Source organism: Heteronotia binoei, chromosome 9 (genome assembly GCF_032191835.1).
Source record: "Heteronotia binoei isolate CCM8104 ecotype False Entrance Well chromosome 9, APGP_CSIRO_Hbin_v1, whole genome shotgun sequence".
Taxonomy (NCBI): Eukaryota; Metazoa; Chordata; class Lepidosauria; order Squamata; family Gekkonidae; genus Heteronotia; species Heteronotia binoei.
In genome coordinates this window covers 124453556-124467315 of record NC_083231.1, presented here as the reverse complement: position 1 = coordinate 124467315, position 13760 = coordinate 124453556, and the positions used below count along the sequence as shown (strand labels likewise).

Below are 13760 nucleotides of genomic sequence, written 5' to 3'. Positions count from 1 at the left end.
AGGGGAAAATTCCACAAAAGTACCTTTTCCTCCTCTTTCTTTCTGGGCATATGTACCTAGGAGCCCTGGGGCTCAGAGTGGTAAGCTGCAGTACTGCAGTCCAAGCTCTGCTCACGACCCGAGTTCGATCCCGGTGGAAGCTGAGTCCAGGTAGCCGGCTCCAGGTTGACTCAGCCTTCCATCCTTCCGAGGTCAGTAAAATGAGTCCCCAGCTTGCTGGGGAGAAAGCGTAGATGACTGGGGAAGGCGATGGCAAACCACCACACAACAAAAAGTCTGCCATGAAAACGTCGTGATACGACGTCACCCCAAAGTCGGAAACGACTGGTGCTTGCACGGGGGACAACCTTTTCCTTTATATGTACCTACCCACTTATGTGAGCAAATTCACACATCTGGCCAAAGGAGACTGCTCATGGACACTCATGCCGCCATAAATGAGCACTGGAGGTCCCACAAGCCACCCCTGTGATTCTGTCACCTTGTAGCCAGGCAGGAATCCAGGTCAGATCTTGGAAGCTCAGCAGGGTTAGCCCTGAGAAGTATTTGGATGGGAGACCACCAAGGAAGCCCCGGGTTGCTATGCAGAGGCCAGCAATGGCAACCACCTCTGAATGTCTCTGGCCTTGAAAACCCAGTGAGGGGCCACCATAAGTCAGGTGCAGGGAGGGACGGTGGCTCAGTGGTAGAGCATCTGCTTGGGAAGCAAAAGGTCCCTGGTTCCATCCCCGGCAACTCCAACTGAAAAGGGTCCAGGCAAGTAGGCATGAAAAACTTCAGCCGGAAACCCTGGAGAACTGCTGCCAGTCTGAGTAGACAAGACTGACTTTGATGGACCAAAGAGGGTCTGATTCAGTAGAAGGCAGCTTCTTGTATATCCACTTTTGGGGAGGGACGATGGCTCATTGGTAGAGCATCTGCTTGGGAAGCAGAAGGTCCCAGGTTCAATCCCCGACATCTCCAAATAAAAAGTGTCCAGCCAAGTAGGCACGAAAAACTTCAGCTCGAGACCCTAGAGAGCCGCCGCCAGTCTGAGTAGACAATACTGACTGATGGACCAAAGAGGGTCTGATTCAATAGAAGGCGGCTTCATATGGTCATATATATATGTGACTTGATGGAAAGGGGGAGGAAAAGACACTTCCCCAACATCCAGTTAGAGCTAAAGCACTGGGGATACAGGTAGTTCCCATCTGGGCATGGCTTCACAGCACGAAGAATCATAGAATCCTAGAGTAGGAAGGGACCTCCAGGATCATCTCGTCCAACCCCCTGCACAATGCAGGAAACTCACAAACCCCTCCCCCTATATTCACAGAGAAGGTAACCCATTCTGATCAACCCCATCTGGCACACCGATGATAATCTCGAGTCTAGAGCGAGCCCTGGATACATTTCCCAAGGGCATCAGCCTGGTCTCCAGGACAAAGGGACAACCCATCCAGGCCTCTGCCCAAAGACTGCAGCATGATGCATACAGTCCAGAACAGAAGTTGGATGTTCCGCCAGTGGTGCAACGTACTCCTGGCATGCTCGCACACACACACAAGCATGCACACAAGGTATTCATTTAGCCAGTTTTCCATTCCTATCTCAACTTTTCCCAAGGGCTTGGAGGGAGTAATAAGAGTTTAAAAATCAAACAAAACCCACATATTAAAAAAAAAACCCTCCACTAAATTAGAATTCTCCTACATGCGCTGAATCTTGAAGGCTGCCGCCCAGTTCCAAGAGAGACACTGGCCAGCCCTGGCAGAAAGTACAGAGGCTGAGGCTTTGACCAACAGAGCAGTCCACCAGCTCCTTTAAGACCAATAATGCTTAATTCTGGGTAAAAGCCAAGGGGACCAAACTGAGGCTCAGGAGCCACATGTGGCTCTTTCACAGTTATTGTGTGGCTCTCGAAGCCCCCAATGCCCCAACAGCCAGCTTGGAGAAGGCATTTATCTCTTTAAATTACTTCTCCAAGCCAAGCAGCCGATGGCTTGGAGAATACATTTAACATTTCCTTCCTTCCTTCCTTCCTTCCTTCCTTCCTTCCTTCCTTCCTTCCTTCCTTCCTTCCTTCCTTCCTTCCTTCCTTCCTTCCTTCCTTCCTTCCTTCCTTCCTTCCCTCCCTCCCTCCCTTCCTTCCTTCCTCCCTCCCTCCCTCCCTCCCTCCCTCCCTCCCTCCTGGCTCTCAAACAACTGACATTTATTCTATGTGGCTCTTACATTAAGCAAGTTTGGCCACCCCTGGTATAAGCTAAGTCTAACCCAATATCTGGGTATTAGAGAAAGTGTGCACGCACAAGAAAGCTAGGGGGGAATAAAACTTTTGTTGGTCTTAAAGGTGCCCCTGAACTCAAGCTTTGTCCTAACCCACCAGTTAGGGGAAAGCAAGTCTGGCAAAAAACAGGAAGTCTAGGACAATCTCATGTCGACCCCAGTTTTAACTGGCTTTCATTACACAAACCCAGCCCTTAAATGCTTGTGATTCACTCTGTAGGATGGAGGAGGGCAGAAAAGGAAACATTTTAATCACCATGTTTTACTGATGAAATGTTTAACCACGGATTTCTAAAAGTCCCCAAAAGCATCAAATACTTGTGCCATCCTGGCCTCTAGCAGGTTGGGGAGGAGACATCGTGGGGGTGTTAAACCCACAATTAGCACCATAATAATAATAATAATAATAATAAATTTTATTTGTACCCCGCCCTCCCCTGCCGAAGCAGGCTCAGGGCGGCTAACAATACGGTGACCAATGGTGCACCAACAATAAAACAGTTACATTAGAAACATTAAACATTAATTGACCTTAAAAACCTGATTAAAACAATTAACTAAAACATATTATAACGCTATCCTTGATGCTCTTCTAGTTGATGCTGATGGCGGATTTTCTTCTTATCAGTATAATTCAGTTATTCATAAGCTAATTTAAAAAGGGTGGTCTTGCAGGCCCTGCGGAACTGATCAAGGTTCCGCAGGGCCCGCACCTCCTCTGGAAGTTGGTTCCAGAGATATGGGGCTGCGGCCGAAAAGGCCCGAGAGCGAGTGTTCTGTAGTTTGATTTGTCTTGGCCCAGGGGTAGTCAGTCTGTTCTTTCCTACTGACCTCAGTGCTCTCTGGGGTTCATACGGGGAGAGACGGTCCTTCAGGTAGGCTGGTCCTCGGCCATATAGGGCTTTAAAGGTGATAACCAGCACTTTGTACTGGACCCGGTATACAATCGGTAACCAGTGCAGTTCGCGTAGCCCCGGCCGTACATGTTCCCATCTTGGGAGACCAAGCAACAGCCTGGCCGCCGCGTTCTGCACTAGCTGTAACTTCCGGGTCCGGCACAGAGGCAGCCCCATGTAGAGGGCGTTACAGTAGTCCAATCGTGAGGTGACCGTCGCATGGATCACCGTTGCTAGGTCCCGACGCTCCAGGAAAGGGGCCAACTGCTTTGCCCGCCTCAGATGGAAGAATGCTGACTTGGCAGTGGCTGTTATCTGGGCCTCCATTGATAATGAAGGCTCCAGTAAAACACCCAGACTCTTCACCTGCTGCGCCGCCTTTAGCTGCACACCATCGAAGGTCGGGAGGGATATTTCCCCCCCTGGAGCGCCGCGACCCACACAGAGAACCTCTGTCTTTGCCGGATTCAGCTTCAGCCCACTCAGCCCACACCATCTTAGAGAATCCTCTTCCGTTCGACCCAACATCCCCCTGCCCTTGTTGAATTTAATTGATTGATTACGAACTGAACTGTTAATCACTTCAGTGATTATGGAGAGGCTGGCAGCCATGACTGGGAATAAATGGAGCCAAGCAGGGATTATTCAGACTATTATTATTATTATCAATTATCATCATTATCGTTATTATTAGTTTATTTCTATTCCATTCCGTCCCCCTTTTGGGGGGCTCAGAGCGGAGTACAACAATGTAAATTAAAATCACAATAAAATCATAATAAAAAGAAGTGTTAGACGACAGGCTAGCTGACAGGATGGGAACGGAAGCGGGGTCAGTGCCAGGGCCGGTAGCTTACAGGCAGACGGGCAGCGGACGGAAGCCCGGAAGAAGCTCCATCTGTGCCTGAGAATCCAGGCTGGGGAAAGAGAGCAGCTGGAACTCCCTTGCTCCCAGGGCTGGCCCCAGACTGTCTGGCACCCTAGACAACGCTAACTTCTGGAGCCACCTCCCCTGCACTGATGACATCACCGAGTCCCCTGGAGAGTGGCCCCAAGAAGGCCCCGCACCCTAGGCAATCACCTAGTTTGCCTCGTGGCAGGGCCAGCCCTGTTTACCCCCTTGTGGCTCCCGATCCCTTAACAGTGGCATGGTGGTATTGCTCTTGGGCCACTTGGAACGGTGGAAGGGCAGTGAAGCAGAAACTGGGAGGGCAGGTTGTAGCAAGAACTCCTTTGCATATTAGGCCACACACCCCCGATGTAGACAATCCTCCTCGCGGTGTAGTGGTGAAGTGCGTGGACTCTTATTTGGGAGAACCGGGTTTGATTCCCCACTCCTCTACATGCACCTGCTGGAACGGCCTTGGGTCAGCCAGAGCTATCACAGGAGTTGTCCTTGAAAGGGCAACTTCTGTCAGAGCTCTTTCAGCCCCACCCACCTCACAGGGTGTCTGTTGTGGGGGGAGAAGATATAGGAGATTGTAAGCCGCTCTGAGTCTCTGATTCAGAGAGTACGGCAGGGGATAAATCTGCAGTCTTCTTCGTCCTCCTCCTCCTCCTGGAGCTTACAGTAGGCCCTGTATGAAGAGCCCTGTAAGCTCCTGGAGGACTGGCTACATCAGGGGTGTGTGGCCTAATATGCAAAGGAGTCCCTGCTCCAAAAAAAGCCCTGAGCAGAAGATAGGCCTGCACCTCTCCTCTGCCTTAGCGCTGGAGGGAGCAGGGACCCAAATTGCACCATGTGCTTTTCAATGAGTTGAATCTGGGTTTCCTGCCTCGCTCAGGGAATGTCGCTATTAAAGCTGGCAGGAGCTAGGGGTGGAATTCTAGCAGGAGCTCCTTTGCATATTAGGCCACACCCCCATGATGCAGCCAATCCTCCCAGAGTTTACAAAAAAGAGCCTTGTAAGCTCCAGGAGGATTGGCTGCATCAGGAGTGTGTGGCCTAATATGCAAAGGAGCTCCTGCTAGAATTCCACCCCTGGCAGGAGTCAATAAGGTCAGGACAGATGTCGGGAGGAGAGGGCGTCTCCCTAGCTTCGTCTTTCTCCTGAGCTGAAATGGCATCCACAGGGAACTATTTTAGAGCTGCCAAGCTCTCAGATGGGGTGGGCCTGACATCACCAGCACAATATCATTCGCAAGTGACATCATCGTGCCAGCGACATCACGCGCTGGCCGCTCTAGAGGTTTCGGGGGAAACCCTATGGTTTTCCCAGATGCTCTAGCAATTTGGGAGGGAAACTCTATGGTACCGGAGGCTGCGGAGGGGAGACTTGGGAACCCTGAGCAATTTGCATCACTTTGGAGCTGCATGTGGAGTATTCTGACTGCTTCAGCTCAAGAAAAAGGCATGGGAGGAAGGTAGGAGCTGCCTCCTCTCCCTACCATACATCTAAAGGTCAAGGTAGTCCCCAGTGCAAGCACCAGTCGTTTCCGACTCTGGGGTGACGTTGCTTTCACAACGTTTTCACGGCAGACTTTTGACGGGGTGGTTTGCCATTGCCTTCCCCAGTCATCTGCACTTTCCCCCCAGCAAGCTGGGGACTCCTTTGACCGACCTCAGAAGGATGGAAGGCTGAGCCAACCTCGAGCCGGCTACCTGAACCCAGTTATATTCTGCTTAGGATGTGAAGGGCTCGGCTCGATGGGAAGAGGGAAATCAGAGGGACATTGCCTGCTGCATTTTGCAGGAAAGGGAAGTCCTGTAGTAAAGTTTCAACTACAGAAGCCAAAATCGCTGTGTGCAGCCTCTGGGGGAAAAGGGCACACTTTTAAAGAAACAGACATTTTGTAAGAGACTCAGTAAAGCTTTTCCTCCCAGCAAGGAGTGGCAATTCAGAGGCATTCCCACGAAGAGGAAGAAGATGATGACAACGACATTGGATTTATACTCCACTCTGAATCTCAGAGTCTCTGAGTGACTCACAATCTCCTTAATCTTTCTCCCCCACAACAGACACCCTGTGAGGTAGGTGGGGCTGAGACAGCTTTTACAGCAGCTGCCCTTTCAAGGACAACCTCTGCTAAAGCTCTGGCTGACCCAAGGCCATTCCAGCAGGTGAACGTGGAGGAGTGGGAAATCCAACCCGGTTCTCCCAGATAAGAGAGCTCTGGCTGACCCAAGGCCATTCCAGCAGGTGCAAGTGGATGAGTGGGGAATCCAACCCGGTTCTCCCAGATAAGAGAGCTCTGGCTGACCCAAAGCTATTCTGGAAGCTGCAAGTGGAGGAGTGGGGAATCAAACCCGGTTCTCCCAGATAAGAGAGCTCTGGCTGACCCAAGGCCATTCCAGCAGCTGCAAGTGGAGGAGTGGGAAATCCAACCCGGTTCTCCCAGATAAGAGAGCTCTGGCTGACCCAAGGCCATTCCAGCAGGTGCAAGTGGATGAGTGGGGAATCCAACCCGGTTCTCCCAGATAAGAGAGCTCTGGCTGACCCAAAGCTATTCTGGAAGCTGCAAGTGGAGGAGTGGGGAATCAAACCCGGTTCTCCCAGATAAGAGAGCTCTGGCTGACCCAAGGCCATTCCAGCAGCTGCAAGTGGAGGAGTGGGGAATCCAACCCGGTTCTCTCAGATAAGAGAGCTCTGGCTGACCCAAGGCCATTCCAGCAGCTGCAAGTGGAGGAGTGGGGAATCCAACCCGGTTCTCCCAGATAAGAGAGCTCTGGCTGACCCAAGTCCATTCCAGCAGGTGCAAGTGGAGGAGTGGGGAATCCAACCCGGTTCTCTCAGATAAGAGAGCTATGGCTGACCCAAGGCCATTCCAGCAGCTGCAAGTGGAGGAGTGGGGAATCCAACCCGGCTCTCCCAGATAAGAGAGCTCTGGCTGACCCAAGGTCATTCCAGCAGGTGCAAGTGGAGGAGTGGGGAATCCAACCCGGCTCTCCCAGATAAGAGAGCTCTGGCTGACCCAAGGCCATTCCAGCAGGTGCAAGTGGAGGAGTGGGGAATCCAACCCGGTTCTCCCAGATAAGAGAGCTCTGGCTGACCCAAGGTCATTCCAGCAGGTGCAAGTGGAGGAGTGGGGAATCCAACCCGGCTCTCCCAGATAAGAGAGCTCTGGCTGACCCAAGGCCATTCCAGCAGGTGCAAGTGGAGGAGTGGGGAATCCAACCCGGTTCTCCCAGATAAGAGAGCTCTGGCTGACCCAAGTCCATTCCAGCAGGTGCAAGTGGAGGAGTGGGGAATCCAACCCGGTTCTCCCAGATAAGAGAGCTCTGGCTGACCCAAGGCCATTCCAGCAGGTGCAAGTGGAGGAGTGGGGAAACCAACCCGGTTCTCCCAGATAAGAGTTCGCACACTTCAGCACTACACCGAACTGGCACTGGCAACCTCTTTGCAGGGGTCCTCCAACACCAGAGGCCTCCAGTGCCAGCAAACAAAGCCCCATTTGCCATTAGTAAGTTGCCCTTCGTGGCTAAGAGGCGTTAATACGAGTGTGGAGTGGGTTAGGCCAATCAAGTGAGAGGGAAGAAAGAAAGAAGAGCCACCAGTGGGGTGTGAGCACATGCCAAAGAAGAGCTTCCCGTCTTAATCTGGATTTCCCCCCCTCCACAGACCTAATACCTGAAAAGAAAAACCTCCTATTGGTTGATGCAGATGGATAGCTGCACTAGTCTCTCTGTAGCAGCAGAAAAAGGCCAGAGTCCAGGAGCATCCTAAGGACTGACATTTGTGCTCAGGGTGTGAGCTTTTCTGAGTCACTGCTCACTTCTTCAGATACGGCTACAATGGGAGTCCATCTGTCCTATATTTTGGAGTGAGGAGCTATTTCAAATGCTGAGTTGCAACTCACAACAAAGCTCAAAAAAATGCAGCCACCTGGACTTAATCCCGACCTCGGTTTCCAGACTCATTACCAATTCTGATTTCTCCACACCTACCAACCCTCTGCATATCACACCTAATCCAGCCACAACTGCTATTCTCATTCACTTGCTGTTGTCCGTTGCCTGCTAATGTCATTCGGCACTTGAAATCACTCCATTTTCCAATATGGAGGACCAGGCCCAGCGTGTGGGGTTCTGCTGCCCAAGGGAGAACCCCAATGAGCGCCCCCCCCCAAGCAAAAACTTCATGCTGGACACTCAGCGCCACTCTTTCAACTCTGAGGAATTGGGGGAAACTCCTCAGATCCCTCAAAGCTGAAGGAACACTCGGCCTTTCCCTTCCCCTGCGCCCTCAGAAGACGTGAGGGGAGGGAAACGCGGCTCTTTTGGCTCTGAGGAATTGGGGGAAACTCCTCAAATCCCTCAAACTGAAGGAACACTCGGCCTTTCCCTTCCCCTGCGCCCTCAGAAGACGTGAGGGGAGGGAAACGCGGCTCTTTTGGCTCTGAGGGATTGGGGGAAACTCCTCAAATCCCTCAAACTGAAGGAACACTCGGCCTTTCCCTTCCCCTGCGCCCTCAGAAGATGTGAGGGGAGGGAAACGCAGCTCTTTTGGCTCTGAGGGATTGGGGGAAACTCCTCAGATCCCTCAAACTGAAGGAACACTCGGCCTTTCCCATCCCCTGCGCCCTCAGAGGACACCCAGGGAGGGAAATGTGGCTCTTTTGGCTCTGAGGAATTGGGGAAAACTCCTCAAATCCCTCAAACTGAAGGAACACTCGGCCTTTCCCTTCCCCTGCACCCTCAGAAGACGTGAGGGGAGGGAAACGCGGCTCTTTTGGCTCTGAGGAATTGGGGGAAACTCCTCAAATCCCTCAAACTGAAGGAACACTCGGCCTTTCCCTTCCCCTGCACCCTCAGAAGACGTGAGGGGAGGGAAACGCGGCTCTTTTGGCTCTGAGGAATTGGGGGAAACTCCTCAAATCCCTCAAACTGAAGGAACACTCGGCCTTTCCCTTCCCCTGCACCCTCAGAAGACGTGAGGGGAGGGAAACGCGGCTCTTTTGGCTCTGAGGGATGGGGGGAAACTCCTCAGATCCCTCAAAGCTGAAGGAACACTCAGCCTTTCCCTTCCCCTGAATCCTCAGAAGACGTGAGGGGAGGGAAACGTGGCTCTTTTGGCTCTGAGGGATTGGGGGAAACTCCTCAGATCCCTCAAACTGAAGGAACACTCGGCCTTTCCCATCCCCTGCGCCCTCAGAAGACGTGAGGGGAGGGAAACGCGGCTCTTTTGGCTCTGAGGGATTGGGGGAAACTCCTCAAATCCCTCAAACTGAAGGAACACTCGGCCTTTCCCTTCCCCTGCGCCCTCAGAAGATGTGAGGGGAGGGAAACGCAGCTCTTTTGGCTCTGAGGGATTGGGGGAAACTCCTCAGATCCCTCAAACTGAAGGAACACTCGGCCTTTCCCATCCCCTGCGCCCTCAGAGGACACCCAGGGAGGGAAATGTGGCTCTTTTGGCTCTGAGGAATTGGGGAAAACTCCTCAAATCCCTCAAACTGAAGGAACACTCGGCCTTTCCCTTCCCCTGCACCCTCAGAAGACGTGAGGGGAGGGAAACGCGGCTCTTTTGGCTCTGAGGAATTGGGGGAAACTCCTCAAATCCCTCAAACTGAAGGAACACTCGGCCTTTCCCTTCCCCTGCACCCTCAGAAGACGTGAGGGGAGGGAAACGCGGCTCTTTTGGCTCTGAGGAATTGGGGGAAACTCCTCAAATCCCTCAAACTGAAGGAACACTCGGCCTTTCCCTTCCCCTGCACCCTCAGAAGACGTGAGGGGAGGGAAACGCAGCTCTTTTGGCTCTGAGGGATGGGGGGAAACTCCTCAAATCCCTCAAACTGAAGGAACACTCGGCCTTTCCCTTCCCCTGCGCCCTCAGAAGATGTGAGGGGAGGGAAACGCAGCTCTTTTGGCTCTGAGGGATTGGGGGAAACTCCTCAGATCCCTCAAACTGAAGGAACACTCGGCCTTTCCCATCCCCTGCGCCCTCAGAGGACACCCAGGGAGGGAAATGTGGCTCTTTTGGCTCTGAGGAATTGGGGAAAACTCCTCAAATCCCTCAAACTGAAGGAACACTCGGCCTTTCCCTTCCCCTGCACCCTCAGAAGACGTGAGGGGAGGGAAACGCGGCTCTTTTGGCTCTGAGGAATTGGGGGAAACTCCTCAAATCCCTCAAACTGAAGGAACACTCGGCCTTTCCCTTCCCCTGCACCCTCAGAAGACGTGAGGGGAGGGAAACGCAGCTCTTTTGGCTCTGAGGGATGGGGGGAAACTCCTCAAATCCCTCAAACTGAAGGAACACTCGGCCTTTCCCTTCCCCTGCGCCCTCAGAAGATGTGAGGGGAGGGAAACGCAGCTCTTTTGGCTCTGAGGGATTGGGGGAAACTCCTCAGATCCCTCAAACTGAAGGAACACTCGGCCTTTCCCATCCCCTGCGCCCTCAGAAGACGTGAGGGGAGGGAAACGCGGCTCTTTTGGCTCTGAGGAATTGGGGGAAACTCCTCAAATCCCTCAAACTGAAGGAACACTCGGCCTTTCCCATCCCCTGCGCCCTCAGAAGACGTGAGGGGAGGGAAACGCGGCTCTTTTGGCTCTGAGGGATTGGGGGAAACTCCTCAGATCCCTCAAAGCTGAAGGAACACTCGGCCTTTCCCTTCCCCTGCGCCCTCAGAAGACGTGAGGGGAGGGAAACGCGGCTCTTTTGGCTCTGAGGAATTGGGGGAAACTCCTCAAATCCCTCAAACTGAAGGAACACTCGGCCTTTCCCTTCCCCTGCACCCTCAGAAGACGTGAGGGGAGGGAAACGCAGCTCTTTTGGCTCTGAGGGATGGGGGGAAACTCCTCAAATCCCTCAAACTGAAGGAACACTCGGCCTTTCCCTTCCCCTGCGCCCTCAGAAGATGTGAGGGGAGGGAAACGCAGCTCTTTTGGCTCTGAGGGATTGGGGGAAACTCCTCAGATCCCTCAAACTGAAGGAACACTCGGCCTTTCCCATCCCCTGCGCCCTCAGAGGACACCCAGGGAGGGAAATGTGGCTCTTTTGGCTCTGAGGAATTGGGGAAAACTCCTCAAATCCCTCAAACTGAAGGAACACTCGGCCTTTCCCTTCCCCTGCACCCTCAGAAGACGTGAGGGGAGGGAAACGCGGCTCTTTTGGCTCTGAGGAATTGGGGGAAACTCCTCAAATCCCTCAAACTGAAGGAACACTCGGCCTTTCCCTTCCCCTGCACCCTCAGAAGACGTGAGGGGAGGGAAACGCGGCTCTTTTGGCTCTGAGGGATTGGGGGAAACTCCTCAGATCCCTCAAAGCTGAAGGAACACTCGGCCTTTCCCTTCCCCTGCACCCTCAGAAGACGTGAGGGGAGGGAAACGCGGCTCTTTTGGCTCTGAGGAATTGGGGGAAACTCCTCAAATCCCTCAAACTGAAGGAACACTCGGCCTTTCCCTTCCCCTGCACCCTCAGAAGACGTGAGGGGAGGGAAACGCGGCTCTTTTGGCTCTGAGGAATTGGGGGAAACTCCTCAGATCCCTCAAAGCTGAAGGAACACTCGGCCTTTCCCTTCCCCTGCACCCTCAGAAGACGTGAGGGGAGGGAAACGCGGCTCTTTTGGCTCTGAGGAATTGGGGGAAACTCCTCAAATCCCTCAAACTGAAGGAACACTCGGCCTTTCCCTTCCCCTGCACCCTCAGAAGACGTGAGGGGAGGGAAACGCGGCTCTTTTGGCTCTGAGGAATTGGGGGAAACTCCTCAAATCCCTCAAACTGAAGGAACACTCGGCCTTTCCCTTCCCCTGCACCCTCAGAAGACGTGAGGGGAGGGAAACGCGGCTCTTTTGGCTCTGAGGGATGGGGGGAAACTCCTCAGATCCCTCAAAGCTGAAGGAACACTCAGCCTTTCCCTTCCCCTGAATCCTCAGAAGACGTGAGGGGAGGGAAACGTGGCTCTTTTGGCTCTGAGGGATTGGGGGAAACTCCTCCAATCCCTCAAACTGAAGGAACACTCGGCCTTTCCCGTCCTCTGCGCCCTCAGAGGACACCCAGGGAGGGAAATGTGGCTCTTTTGGCTCTGAGGGAGCCAAAAGAGTGGCAGAGGCTAAGAGACGGTACGAGCGGGGAGGGGGCGCCTGCCCCTACACCTGCTCGGAGCTGGCGCCTAGTTCACCGACTCCCACGTGCCAGCTCTGTAGAGGAAAGATGGACTCCCATTCTAGCTGTATCTGCAGAAGAGAGCAGTGACTCATGAACACTCATCCTCTACAGCAAAATGTGTTAGTCTTTAAGGTGCTCCTGGCCTCTGGCTCTTTTCTACATCTATTGACTCTTCAGAGTGAAGGACACCCATGAAAACAGTCCCACTGGAAAGCAAAGCTCCATGGGAAAAGTCTGTAGGATTTGCGCTGATGGATCAGACCAGGGGTTATTTCATATAAAAAGAGGTGCTGGAGCTCATTAGCACAACTCATTTGCATAGGCCACACACCCCTGACATCCCTAGGCATACTAAATTATATCAGTTCAGCAACTACCTTCAAATGCTTCTTGGATTAGAATGGTCATAATAAAACCTTACTCCCATCATACTTTTTAAATTACTTTCTCCAATGTGGCCACAGTGTCGTGAGGATTTCCATTTGTTTGCTTTATACATTTTGGTCCTATTTCCCATTGTTTGTGGGGTAAAATATTAGAATGTTTGTCCAATCTTAGAGTTCAGCAAAATTCTCACAGGGGGTTTTGAACAATGGAGCCCAGAAGCAAATATGGAGGGAGGGGGGAGCGAAAGAGCACAATTAAATTTAGAGGTTCCAGAGCTCCACTCCTGTGAGCTCCTGCCCCAAACGAGGCCTGCATCAGCCCCAATTGCCCCTCTGCACAAGGGGGTTCCATGCACTGCCATCACAGCTAAGAAGTCTCAAGAGTGAATTCAGCCCTTTGGCATGTTTGCTCCGTCCCTCAAATGGTTGCCAAGCAGAGAGGAAAGCAAGGGGGGGGGGGGCTTTTTGATGAAAATGGAAGTGATACCCATTGCAGAAGGCCTTCGTGATAGAAAGTGGCCATGCACAGCTGCAGAGCGCCAGTCCCAGGAGAGGCAAAAAGGAAGGGGAGAGAAAGCAAGAGTGATCATTCAAAGAACAACATCTCAGTACGGGCAGCCTGAGAGCAAATGTGGTGCCTGGAGATCTCCCGTATTTCCTTTTGTCCATCCTGAACCTATTCTCCATCAGTTTCACTGGATGCCCTCAAGACAAACGTTTTTCATTGTCATTCTTTTCCACCCCGTGGCTAATTCTATAAACCTCCATCATATCCCCTTTTGGTTGCCTCTTTTCTAAATGGAAAAGTCTCAGACCCTTCAGCCTTTCCCCCAAGGGAAGGGGCTCCAGCCCCCTCATCAGCTTGGTTGCCTCCCCTCTGCTCTCTTCCCAGCTCTGCAATGTCCTTTTGGAGATTCGGGACCAGAACTGTAGATAGCGTTCCTAATGAGGCTGCACCATAGATCTCTATATAGGTCATGCTGGATCTTGACTTGAGTCAGAAGAAGAAGAAGACGACTGCAGATTTATACCTGACCCTTCTTCTCGGAATCAGAGACTCAGAGAGGCTCACAATCTCCTATATCTTCTCCCCCCACCACAGAAAAACTGTGAGGTGGGTGGAACTGAGAGGGCTCTCACAGCAGGTGCCCTTTCAAGGACAACACCTAC

General features: G+C 52.5%; 1 protein-coding gene across 1 annotated transcript in view; it reads right to left on the bottom strand.

Annotated features, from left to right (window-relative positions):
• The window catches only part of DYSF (dysferlin), a 301818-nt gene that overhangs the window by 116864 nt on the left and 171194 nt on the right, over nt 1-13760 (bottom strand). The window lies entirely within an intron of this gene.